Source organism: Lepisosteus platostomus, chromosome 5 (genome assembly GCF_059453375.1).
Source record: "Lepisosteus platostomus isolate fLepPlt1 chromosome 5, fLepPlt1.hap1, whole genome shotgun sequence".
NCBI lineage: Eukaryota > Metazoa > Chordata > Actinopteri > Semionotiformes > Lepisosteidae > Lepisosteus > Lepisosteus platostomus.
Window position 1 is genome coordinate 57,534,940 of NC_142615.1, and position 10,000 is coordinate 57,544,939.

General features: G+C 52.3%; 10 non-coding genes and 5 pseudogenes across 10 annotated transcripts; all 15 read right to left on the bottom strand.

The window, feature by feature from the left end:
* Positions 1-236: 236 nt before the first annotated feature.
* On the bottom strand, positions 237-355 carry LOC148670058 (5S ribosomal RNA; annotated as a pseudogene).
* Positions 356-892: 537 nt separating this feature from the next.
* Positions 893-1,011, bottom strand: LOC148670059 (5S ribosomal RNA; annotated as a pseudogene).
* A 536-nt stretch (positions 1,012-1,547) lies between these two features.
* Positions 1,548-1,666, bottom strand: LOC148670060 (5S ribosomal RNA). The gene has a single exon (XR_015938525.1). It is a non-coding gene; the product is annotated as a 5S ribosomal RNA (ribosomal RNA).
* A 537-nt stretch (positions 1,667-2,203) lies between these two features.
* LOC148670061 (5S ribosomal RNA) lies at positions 2,204-2,322 on the bottom strand. The gene has a single exon (XR_015938872.1). It is a non-coding gene; the product is annotated as a 5S ribosomal RNA (ribosomal RNA).
* Positions 2,323-2,859: 537 nt separating this feature from the next.
* LOC148670062 (5S ribosomal RNA) lies at positions 2,860-2,978 on the bottom strand (annotated as a pseudogene).
* A 537-nt stretch (positions 2,979-3,515) lies between these two features.
* LOC148670063 (5S ribosomal RNA) lies at positions 3,516-3,634 on the bottom strand. Its single transcript, XR_015938303.1, has one exon. It is a non-coding gene; the product is annotated as a 5S ribosomal RNA (ribosomal RNA).
* A 537-nt stretch (positions 3,635-4,171) lies between these two features.
* LOC148670064 (5S ribosomal RNA) lies at positions 4,172-4,290 on the bottom strand (annotated as a pseudogene).
* A 537-nt stretch (positions 4,291-4,827) lies between these two features.
* On the bottom strand, positions 4,828-4,946 carry LOC148670065 (5S ribosomal RNA). Its single transcript, XR_015937256.1, has one exon. It is a non-coding gene; the product is annotated as a 5S ribosomal RNA (ribosomal RNA).
* Positions 4,947-5,483: 537 nt separating this feature from the next.
* Positions 5,484-5,602, bottom strand: LOC148670066 (5S ribosomal RNA). The gene has a single exon (XR_015937257.1). It is a non-coding gene; the product is annotated as a 5S ribosomal RNA (ribosomal RNA).
* A 537-nt stretch (positions 5,603-6,139) lies between these two features.
* Positions 6,140-6,258, bottom strand: LOC148670067 (5S ribosomal RNA). Its single transcript, XR_015938013.1, has one exon. It is a non-coding gene; the product is annotated as a 5S ribosomal RNA (ribosomal RNA).
* Positions 6,259-6,795: 537 nt separating this feature from the next.
* On the bottom strand, positions 6,796-6,914 carry LOC148670068 (5S ribosomal RNA). The gene has a single exon (XR_015938546.1). It is a non-coding gene; the product is annotated as a 5S ribosomal RNA (ribosomal RNA).
* Positions 6,915-7,451: 537 nt separating this feature from the next.
* Positions 7,452-7,570, bottom strand: LOC148670069 (5S ribosomal RNA). The gene has a single exon (XR_015938732.1). It is a non-coding gene; the product is annotated as a 5S ribosomal RNA (ribosomal RNA).
* A 537-nt stretch (positions 7,571-8,107) lies between these two features.
* On the bottom strand, positions 8,108-8,226 carry LOC148670070 (5S ribosomal RNA; annotated as a pseudogene).
* Positions 8,227-8,762: 536 nt separating this feature from the next.
* On the bottom strand, positions 8,763-8,881 carry LOC148670071 (5S ribosomal RNA). Its single transcript, XR_015937779.1, has one exon. It is a non-coding gene; the product is annotated as a 5S ribosomal RNA (ribosomal RNA).
* A 537-nt stretch (positions 8,882-9,418) lies between these two features.
* LOC148670072 (5S ribosomal RNA) lies at positions 9,419-9,537 on the bottom strand. Its single transcript, XR_015938304.1, has one exon. It is a non-coding gene; the product is annotated as a 5S ribosomal RNA (ribosomal RNA).
* Positions 9,538-10,000: the final 463 nt, after the last annotated feature.

A 10,000-nucleotide genomic window follows, 5' to 3' on the forward strand; every position in this document is an offset into this window, starting at 1 on the left:
CCGAACAAGTCTCCACAGCCGAAGCGCTGTGTCTCTTTTCAGCTGGCGATAAACCTTTCCTCGATCCTTTGCGGACTTGTTAAACTGTTCCTGATCAGAATAAAAAACGCTCACGCTAATACACAAGCACCCGTGTCTCGACAAAGCTGACAAATAAACAGACGGACAAGCCGCACTGCACGTGTGAACAGGGGAATGAGCGAGCGAGCGGGGATAGGGCGCCTCCTGCGCTTAAAGGCTTACAGCACCTGGTATTCCCAGGCGGTCTCCCATCCAAGTACTAACCAGGCCCATCCCTGTTTAGCTTCCGAGATCAGACAAGATCAGGCGTGCTCAAGGGGGTGTGGCCGTAAGCGAGAGCAAAGCTCGCTGGCACCCTTCTTATTGAGAGGACATCTCCGTCACCTCTTTTACGACGCTGCTTTTTTTCTCTTGCGTTTTTCTCTTCTTCCCACGTTCTCTCTCTTCACTGCCTTCGTCCCCGCTCTATTTCACTTCAGCCTTTCACTCTTGCTTCCTTCCAATGAGGACGGAGCTGCGGGAGAAAGGGCGCTATAGAGGATCGCTGTGGAGAGCTGCTGCTGTGCTTTGACATCTGAGCTCTGTGGAAAACGATCTCAATACAATTCTGAAAAACGCGACTCTCCGAACGCCAGCCGAACAAGTCTCCACAGCCGAAGCGCTGTGTCTCTTTTCAGCTGGCGATAAACCTTTCCTCGATCCTTTGCGGACTTGTTAAACTGTTCCTGATCAGAATAAAAAACGCTCACGCTAATACACAAGCACCCGTGTCTCGCCAAAGCTGACAAATAAACAGACGGACAAGCCGCACTGCACGTGTGAACAGGGGAATGAGCGAGCGAGCGGGGATAGGGCGCCTCCTGCGCTTAAAAGCTTACAGCACCTGGTATTCCCAGGCGGTCTCCCATCCAAGTACTAACCAGGCCTATCCCTGTTTAGCTTCTGAGATCAGACGAGATCAGGCGTGCTCAAGGGGGTGTGGCCATAAGCAAGAGCAAGGCTCGCTGGCACCATTCTAATTGAGAGGACAGCTCCGTCACCTCTTTTAGACGCTGCTTTTTTTCCCTTGCGTTTTTCTCTTCTTCCCACGTTCTCTCTCTTCACTGCCTTCGTCCCCGCTCTTTTTCACTTCAGCCTTTCACTCTTGCTTCCTTCCAATGAGGACGGAGCTGCGGGAGAAAGGGCGCTATAGAGGATCGCTGTGGAGAGCTGCTGCTGTGCTTTGACATCTGAGCTCTGTGGAAAACGATCTCAATACAATTCTGAAAAACGCGACTCTCCGAACGCCAGCCGAACAAGTCTCCACAGCCGAAGCGCTGTGTCTCTTTTCAGCTGGCGATAAACCTTTCCTCGATCCTTTGCGGACTTGTTAAACTGTTCCTGATCAGAATAAAAAACGCTCACGCTAATACACAAACACCCGTGTCTCGCCAAAGCTGACAAATAAACAGACGGACAAGCCGCACTGCACGTGTGAACAGGGGAATGAGCGAGCGAGCGGGGATAGGGCGCCTCCTGCGCTTAAAAGCTTACAGCACCTGGTATTCCCAGGCGGTCTCCCATCCAAGTACTAACCAGGCCCATCCCTGTTTAGCTTCCGAGATCAGACGAGATCAGGCATGCTCAAGGGGGTGTGGCCGTAAGCGAGAGCAAGGCTCGCTGGCACCCTTCTTATTGAGAGGACAGCTCCGTCACCTCTTTTACGACGCTGCTTTTTTTCCCTTGCGTTTTTCTCTTCTTCCCACGTTCTCTCTCTTCACTGCCTTCGTCCCCGCTCTATTTCACTTCAGCCTTTCACTCTTGCTTCCTTCCAATGAGGACGGAGCTGCGGGAGAAAGGGCGCTATAGAGGATCGCTGTGGAGAGCTGCTGCTGTGCTTTGACATCTGAGCTCTGTGGAAAACGATCTCAATACAATTCTGAAAAACGCGACTCTCCGAACGCCAGCCGAACAAGTCTCCACAGCCGAAGCGCTGTGTCTCTTTTCAGCTGGCGATAAACCTTTCCTCGATCCTTTGCGGACTTGTAAAACTGTTCCTGATCAGAATAAAAAACGCTCACGCTAATACACAAGCACCCGTGTCTCGCCAAAGCTGACAAATAAACAGACGGACAAGCCGCACTGCACGTGTGAACAGGGGAATGAGCGAGCGAGCGGGGATAGGGCGCCTCCTGCGCTTAAAAGCTTACAGCACCTGGTATTCCCAGGTGGTCTCCCATCCAAGTACTAACCAGGCCCATCCCTGTTTAGCTTCCGAGATCAGATGAGATCAGGCGTGCTCAAGGGGGTGTGGCCGTAAGCGAGAGCAAGGCTCGCTGGCACCCTTCTTATTGAGAGGACAGCTCCGTCACCTCTTTTACGACGCTGCTTTTTTTCCCTTGCGTTTTTCTCTTCTTCCCACGTTCTCTCTCTTCACTGCCTTCGTCCCCGCTCTATTTCACTTCAGCCTTTCACTCTTGCTTCCTTCCAATGAGGACGGAGCTGCGGGAGAAAGGGCGCTATAGAGGATCGCTGTGGAGAGCTGCTGCTGTGCTTTGACATCTGAGCTCTGTGGAAAACGATCTCAATACAATTCTGAAAAACGCGACTCTCCGAACGCCAGCCGAACAAGTCTCCACAGCCGAAGCGCTGTGTCTCTTTTCAGCTGGCGATAAACCTTTCCTCGATCCTTTGCGGACTTGTAAAACTGTTCCTGATCAGAATAAAAAACGCTCACGCTAATACACAAGCACCCGTGTCTCGCCAAAGCTGACAAATAAACAGACGGACAAGCCGCACTGCACGTGTGAACAGGGGAATGAGCGAGCGAGCGGGGATAGGGCGCCTCCTGCGCTTAAAAGCTTACAGCACCTGGTATTCCCAGGCGGTCTCCCATCCAAGTACTAACCAGGCCCATCCCTGTTTAGCTTCCAAGATCAGACGAGATCAGGCGTGCTCAAGGGGGTGTGGCCGTAAGCGAGAGCAATGCTCGCTGGCACCCTTCTTATTGAGAGGACAGCTCCGTCACCTCTTTTACGACGCTGCTTTTTTTCCCTTGCGTTTTTCTCTTCTTCCCACGTTCTCTCTCTTCACTGCCTTCGTCCCCGCTCTATTTCACTTCAGCCTTTCACTCTTGCTTCCTTCCAATGAGGACGGAGCTGCGGGAGAAAGGGCGCTATAGAGGATCGCTGTGGAGAGCTGCTGCTGTGCTTTGACATCTGAGCTCTGTGGAAAACGATCTCAATACAATTCTGAAAAACGCGACTCTCCGAACGCCAGCCGAACAAGTCTCCACAGCCGAAGCGCTGTGTCTCTTTTCAGCTGGCGATAAACCTTTCCTCGATCCTTTGCGGACTTGTAAAACTGTTCCTGATCAGAATAAAAAACGCTCACGCTAATACACAAGCACCCGTGTCTCGCCAAAGCTGACAAATAAACAGACGGACAAGCCACACTGCACGTGTGAACAGGGGAATGAGCGAGCGAGCGGGGATAGGGCGCCTCCTGCGTTTAAAAGCTTACAGCACCTGGTATTCCCAGGCGGTCTCCCATCCAAGTACTAACCAGGCCCATCCCTGTTTAGCTTCCGAGATCAGACGAGATCAGGCGTGCTCAAGGGGGTGTGGCCATAAGCGAGAGCAAGGCTCGCTGGCACCCTTCTTATTGAGAGGACAGCTCCGTCACCTCTTTTACGACGCTGCTTTTTTTCCCTTGCGTTTTTCTCTTCTTCCCACGTTCTCTCTCTTCACTGCCTTCGTCCCCGCTCTATTTCACTTCAGCCTTTCACTCTTGCTTCCTTCCAATGAGGACGGAGCTGCGGGAGAAAGGGCGCTATAGAGGATCGCTGTGGAGAGCTGCTGCTGTGCTTTGACATCTGAGCTCTGTGGAAAACGATCTCAATACAATTCTGAAAAACGCGACTCTCCGAACGCCAGCCGAACAAGTCTCCACAGCCGAAGCGCTGTGTCTCTTTTCAGCTGGCGATAAACCTTTCCTCGATCCTTTGCGGAATTGTAAAACTGTTCCTGATCAGAATAAAAAACGCTCACGCTAATACACAAGCACCCGTGTCTCGCCAAAGCTGACAAATAAACAGACGGACAAGCCGCACTGCACGTGTGAACAGGGGAATGAGCGAGCGAGCGGGGATAGGGCGCCTCCTGCGCTTAAAAGCTTACAGCACCTGGTATTCCCAGGCGGTCTCCCATCCAAGTACTAACCAGGCCCATCCCTGTTTAGCTTCCAAGATCAGACGAGATCAGGCGTGCTCAAGGGGGTGTGGCCGTAAGCGAGAGCAAGGCTCGCTGGCACCCTTCTTATTGAGAGGACAGCTCCGTCACCTCTTTTACGACGCTGCTTTTTTTCCCTTGCGTTTTTCTCTTCTTCCCACGTTCTCTCTCTTCACTGCCTTCGTCCCCGCTCTATTTCACTTCAGCCTTTCACTCTTGCTTCCTTCCAATGAGGACGGAGCTGCGGGAGAAAGGGCGCTATAGAGGATCGCTGTGGAGAGCTGCTGCTGTGCTTTGACATCTGAGCTCTGTGGAAAACGATCTCAATACAATTCTGAAAAACGCGACTCTCCGAACGCCAGCCGAACAAGTCTCCACAGCCGAAGCGCTGTGTCTCTTTTCAGCTGGCGATAAACCTTTCCTCGATCCTTTGCGGACTTGTAAAACTGTTCCTGATCAGAATAAAAAACGCTCACGCTAATACACAAGCACCCGTGTATCGCCAAAGCTGACAAATAAACAGACGGACAAGCCGCACTGCACGTGTGAACAGGGGAATGAGCGAGCGAGCGGGGATAGAGCGCCTCCTGCGCTTAAAGGCTTACAGCACCTGGTATTCCCAGGCGGTCTCCCATCCAAGTACTAACCAGGCCCATCCCTGTTTAGCTTCCGAGATCAGACGAGATCAGGCGTGCTCAAGGGGGTGTGGCCGTAAGCGAGAGCAAGGCTCGCTGGCACCCTTCTTATTGAGAGGACAGCTCCGTCACCTCTTTTACGACGCTGCTTTTTTTCCCTTGCGTTTTTCTCTTCTTCCCACGTTCTCTCTCTTCACTGCCTTCGTCCCCGCTCTATTTCACTTCAGCCTTTCACTCTTGCTTCCTTCCAATGAGGACGGAGCTGCGGGAGAAAGGGCGCTATAGAGGATCGCTGTGGAGAGCTGCTGCTGTGCTTTGACATCTGAGCTCTGTGGAAAACGATCTCAATACAATTCTGAAAAACGCGACTCTCCGAACGCCAGCCGAACAAGTCTCCACAGCCGAAGCGCTGTGTCTCTTTTCAGCTGGCGATAAACCTTTCCTCGATCCTTTGCGGACTTGTAAAACTGTTCCTGATCAGAATAAAAAACGCTCACGCTAATACACAAGCACCCGTGTATCGCCAAAGCTGACAAATAAACAGACGGACAAGCCGCACTGCACGTGTGAACAGGGGAATGAGCGAGCGAGCGGGGATAGAGCGCCTCCTGCGCTTAAAGGCTTACAGCACCTGGTATTCCCAGGCGGTCTCCCATCCAAGTACTAACCAGGCCCATCCCTGTTTAGCTTCCGAGATCAGACGAGATCAGGCGTGCTCAAGGGGGTGTGGCCGTAAGCGAGAGCAAGGCTCGCTGGCACCCTTCTTATTGAGAGGACAGCTCCGTCACCTCTTTTACGACGCTGCTTTTTTTCCCTTGCGTTTTTCTCTTCTTCCCACGTTCTCTCTCTTCACTGCCTTCGTCCCCGCTCTATTTCACTTCAGCCTTTCACTCTTGCTTCCTTCCAATGAGGACGGAGCTGCGGGAGAAAGGGCGCTATTGAGGATCGCTGTGGAGAGCTGCTGCTGTGCTTTGACATCTGAGCTCTGTGGAAAACGATCTCAATACAATTCTGAAAAACGCGACTCTCCGAACGCCAGCCGAACAAGTCTCCACAGCCGAAGCGCTGTGTCTCTTTTCAGCTGGCGATAAACCTTTCCTCGATCCTTTGCGGACTTGTAAAACTGTTCCTGATCAGAATAAAAAACGCTCACGCTAATACACAAGCACCCGTGTCTCGCCAAAGCTGACAAATAAACAGACGGACAAGCCGCACTGAACGTGTGAACAGGGGAATGAGCGAGCGAGCGGGGATAGGGCGCCTCCTGCGCTTAAAGGCTTACAGCACCTGGTATTCCCAGGCGGTCTCCCATCCAAGTACTAACCAGGCCCATCCCTGTTTAGCTTCTGAGATCAGACGAGATCAGGCATGCTCAAGGGGGTGTGGCCGTAAGCGAGAGCAAGGCTCGATGGCACGCTTCTTATTGAGAGGACAGCTCCGTCACCTCTTTTACGACGCTGCTTTTTTTCCCTTGCGTTTTTCTCTTCTTCCCACGTTCTCTCTCTTCACTGCCTTCGTCCCCGCTCTATTTCACTTCAGCCTTTCACTCTTGCTTCCTTCCAATGAGGACGGAGCTGCGGGAGAAAGGGCGCTATAGAGGATCGCTGTGGAGAGCTGCTGCTGTGCTTTGACATCTGAGCTCTGTGGAAAACGATCTCAATACAATTCTGAAAAACGCGACTCTCCGAACGCCAGCCGAACAAGTCTCCACAGCCGAAGCGCTGTGTCTCTTTTCAGCTGGCGATAAACCTTTCCTCGATCCTTTGCGGACTTGTAAAACTGTTCCTGATCAGAATAAAAAACGCTCACGCTAATACACAAGCACCCGTGTCTCGCCAAAGCTGACAAATAAACAGACGGACAAGCCGCACTGCACGTGTGAACAGGGGAATGAGCGAGCGAGCGGGGATAGGGCGCCTCCTGCGCTTAAAAGCTTACAGTACCTGGTATTCCCAGGCGGTCTCCCATCCAAGTACTAACCAGGCCCATCCCTGTTTAGCTTCCGAGATCAGACGAGATCAGGCGTGCTCAAGGGGGTGTGGCCGTAAGCGAGAGCAAGGCTCGCTGGCACCCTTCTTATTGAGAGGACAGCTCCGTCACCTCTTTTACGACGCTGCTTTTTTTCCCTTGCGTTTTTCTCTTCTTCCCACGTTCTCTCTCTTCACTGCCTTCGTCCCCGCTCTATTTCACTTCAGCCTTTCACTCTTGCTTCCTTCCAATGAGGACGGAGCTGCGGGAGAAAGGGCGCTATAGAGGATGGCTGTGGAGAGCTGCTGCTGTGCTTTGACATCTGAGCTCTGTGGAAAACGATCTCAATACAATTCTGAAAAACGCGACTCTCCGAACGCCAGCCGAACAAGTCTCCACAGCCGAAGCGCTGTGTCTCTTTTCAGCTGGCGATAAACCTTTCCTCGATCCTTTGCGGACTTGTAAAACTGTTCCTGATCAGAATAAAAAACGCTCACGCTAATACACAAGCACCCGTGTCTCGCCAAAGCTGACAAATAAACAGACGGACAAGCCGCACTGCACGTGTGAACAGGGGAATGAGCGAGCGAGCGGGGATAGGGCGCCTCCTGCGCTTAAAGGCTTACAGCACCTGGTATTCCCAGGCGGTCTCCCATCCAAGTACTAACCAGGCCCATCCCTGTTTAGCTTCTGAGATCAGACGAGATCAGGCGTGCTCAAGGGGGTGTGGCCGTAAGCAAGAGCAAGGCTCGATGGCACGCTTCTTATTGAGAGGACAGCTCCGTCACCTCTTTTACGACGCTGCTTTTTTTCCCTTGCGTTTTTCTCTTCTTCCCACGTTCTCTCTCTTCACTGCCTTCGTCCCCGCTGTATTTCACTTCAGCCTTTCACTCTTGCTTCCTTCCAATGAGGACGGAGCTGCGGGAGAAAGGGCGCTATAGAGGATCGCTGTGGAGAGCTGCTGCTGTGCTTTGACATCTGAGCTCTGTGGAAAACGATCTCAATACAATTCTGAAAAACGCGACTCTCCGAACGCCAGCCGAACAAGTCTCCACAGCCGAAGCGCTGTGTCTCTTTTCAGCTGGCAATAAACCTTTCCTCGATCCTTTGCGGACTTGTAAAACTGTTCCTGATCAGAATAAAAAACGCTCACGCTAATACACAAGCACCCGTGTCTCGCCAAAGCTGACAAATAAACAGACGGACAAGCCGCACTGCACGTGTGAACAGGGGAATGAGCGAGCGAGCGGGGATAGGGCGCCTCCTGCGCTTAAAAGCTTACAGCACCTGGTATTCCCGGGCGGTGCCCCATCCAAGTACTAACCAGGCCCATCCCTGTTTAGCTTCCGAGATCAGCCGAGATCAGGCGTGCTCAAGGGGGTGTGGCCGTAAGCAAGAGCAAGGCTCGCTGGCACCCTTCTTATTGAGAGGACAGCTCCGTCACCTCTTTAACGACGCTGCTTTTTTCCCTTGCGTTTTTCTCTTCTTTCCACGTTCTCTCTCTTCACTGCCTTCGTCCCCGCTCTATTTCACTTCAGCCTTTCACTCTTGCTTCCTTCCAATGAGGACGGAGCTGCGGGAGAAAGGGCGCTATAGAGGATCGCTGTGGAGACCTGCTGCTGTGCTTTGACATCTGAGCTCTGTGGAAATCGATCTCAATACAATTCTGAAAAACGCGACTCTCCGAATGCCAGCCGAACAAGTCTCCACAGCCGAAGCGCTGTGTCTCTTTTCAGCTGGCGATAAACCTTTCCTCGATCCTTTGCGGACTTGTTAAACTGTTCCTGATCAGAATAAAAAACGCTCACGCTAATACACAAGCACCCGTGTCTCGCCAAAGCTGACAAATAAACAGACGGACAAGCCGCACTGCACGTGTGAACAGGGGAATGAGCGAGCAAGCGGGGATAGGGCGCCTCCTGCGCTTAAAAGCTTACAGCACCTGGTATTCCCAGGCGGTCTCCCATCCAAGTACTAACCAGGCCCATCCCTGTTTAGCTTCCGAGATCAGACGAGATCAGGCGTGCTCAAGGGGGTGTGGCCGTAAGCGAGAATAAGGCTCGCTGGCACCCTTCTTATTGAGAGGACAGCTCCGTCACCTCTTTTACGACGCTGCTTTTTTTCCCTTGCGTTTTTCTCTTCTTCCCACGTTCTCTCTCTTCACTGCCTTCGTCCCCGCTCTATTTCACTTCAGCCTTTCACTCTTGCTTCCTTCCAATGAGGACGGAGCTGCGGGAGAAAGGGCGCTATAGAGGATCGCTGTGGAGAGCTGCTGCTGTGCTTTGACATCTGAGCTCTGTGGAAAACGATCTCAATACAATTCTGAAAAACGCGACTCTCCGAACGCCAGCCGAACAAGTCTCCACAGCCGAAGCGCTGTGTCTCTTTTCAGCTGGCGATAAACCTTTCCTCGATCCTTTGCGGACTTGTAAAACTGTTCCTGATCAGAATAAAAAACGCTCACGCTAATACACAAGCACCCGTGTCTCGCCAAAGCTGACAAATAAACAGACGGACAAGCCGCACTGCACGTGTGAACAGGGGAATGAGCAAGCGAGCGGGGATAGGGCGCCTCCTGCGCTTAAAAGCTTACAGCACCTGGTATTCCCAGGCGGTCTCCCATCCAAGTACTAACCAGGCCCATCCCTGTTTAGCTTCCGAGATCAGACGAGATCAGGCGTGCTCAAGGGGGTGTGGCCATAAGCAAGAGCAAGGCTCGCTGGCACCCTTCTTATTGAGAGGACAGCTCCGTCACCTCTTTTACGACGCTGCTTTTTTTCCCTTGCGTTTTTCTCTTCTTCCCACGTTCTCTCTCTTCACTGCCTTCGTCCCCGCTCTATTTCACTTCAGCCTTTCACTCTTGCTTCCTTCCAATGAGGACGGAGCTGCGGGAGAAAGGGCGCTATAGAGGATCGCTGTGGAGAGCTGCTGCTGTGCTTTGACATCTGAGCTCTGTGGAAAACGATCTCAATACAATTCTGAAAATCGCGACTCTCCGAACGCCAGCCGAACAAGTCTCCACAGCCGAAGCGCTGTGTCTCTTTTCAGCTGGCGATAAACCTTTCCTCGATCCTTTGCGGACTTGTAAAACTGTTCCTGATCAGAATAAAAAATGCTCACGCTAATACACAAGCACCCGTGTCTCGCCAAAGCTGACAAATAAACAGA